The following is a 1,554-nucleotide window of genomic DNA, read 5'->3' as shown; positions in this document are numbered from 1 at the left end:
GAACCTCTTCTTTGAGAGCAACCTCAAGGAGAAAGTCTGGGGGTGTTAGTTGCTGAAAATCTGGGCATGACCTGGCAATGTACACTTGCAGCCTAGAAGGGCAACCATGTCCTGGGCTGCATCCCAAGCAGTGTGAGGGATAGGATTCTGCCCCTCTGCTCTGTTCTTGTGAAATGCCACCTGGAGTGCTACATCCAGCTCTGGGGAGCCTAACTGGATCTGGTGGTGTGAGTCCAAAAGAGGCCATGAATATGATCAGAGGGCTGGAGAACCTCTCTATGAAGACAAGGCAAGATGATCAGGGCTGTTCAGCCTGAAAGAAGAGAAGGCCCCAGGGACACCTTATGGAACCTTCCAGTCCTTAAAGGGGGCTACAGGACAGGGACTTTTTGCTATGGTTTGTACTGATAGGACAAGGGGGAATGGCTTTAAATGGAAAAGAGGGCTGGTTTGCCTTAGATATTAGGAAGCAATTCTTTATTGTGAGCATGGTGAGACACTGGAACAGGCTGACCAGAGAAGCTGTGCATGCCCCGTCCCGGGATGTGTTCATGGCCAGGTTGGATGGGGCTCTGAGCAATGTGGTCTAGTGGAAGGTGTCCCTGCCCATGGCGGGGGGATTGGAGCCAGATGACCTTTAAGACCCCTTCCAACCCAAACCATTCAATTATTGTGTGATGTTTTCTGGCTGTTGGAGGCTTCACAGTGCTCAGTGTCACACATCCTGTTCCTTGGCTTTCCTTTTCCCTGCATCAGGAATTGAAAACTGTTATGCTGCACAGCAACTACCTCGTTACTGATTTTCCTTACATGGTGGTTTGACAAAGGGGTGCCTCAGTACAAAAGAGACATCTGTAAACTGGAGGAGATTCAGAAAACAATAATAAAAATCACAATGCTCTTGGAAATCCCTGTAAGGCAATTTAGAGCCCAGCTACTAGCATGCTAGGACAGACCTCAAGTGAAATAAAAAGAAATTAACTTGTTAAGTATCTCTAAAGCAGGCATGTCAAAAGTATTCTTTTCTGTATGCTGTATGTGCTTGTGTAAACAGCCTTTTCCACTTGGGGCTATGTCTCCATAATTATGTATTATTTGCAAGAAGAATGCAGAGCGTGAGGTGTGAATATGTTCCAAATGTGTCCGAACCCTGACCAGGCAAAGGCTGTGATTTTAGCTCACTTTAGGGAGAGGAGAACAATCCCATGTCTTTTGTTTATTCTTCTTGAGCTCTTTGTAACAATTGTACTTTTCACTGGAAGTGACTCACCTGGCAAAGAAGATAAGAAACCCAGATGAACCATTCAAGAAAAATATAGTGCTGGAAACTATTCTCCAAATTTAAGGCTTACAGTCCATCTGAAACCATACTCATATTCAGGCCCTTCAGGCTTCCCTAATTACTGAGAAGAGCTATCATTCTTTTCTAAATGTGGTGTCAGCATTTGTTACAAGCAATCAGCACAAAATTATTCAAAAACCTTCCTGTGACCTATAAACCTGCAATTTGATATGCCTCACCCAATTTTTATTCTGTAACAAGTGAATTTTTTG

The sequence above is a fragment of the Molothrus ater genome, chromosome 2 (genome assembly GCF_012460135.2).
Source record: "Molothrus ater isolate BHLD 08-10-18 breed brown headed cowbird chromosome 2, BPBGC_Mater_1.1, whole genome shotgun sequence".
NCBI classification, from domain to species: domain Eukaryota; kingdom Metazoa; phylum Chordata; class Aves; order Passeriformes; family Icteridae; genus Molothrus; species Molothrus ater.
This window is presented reverse-complemented; position numbering follows the sequence as displayed.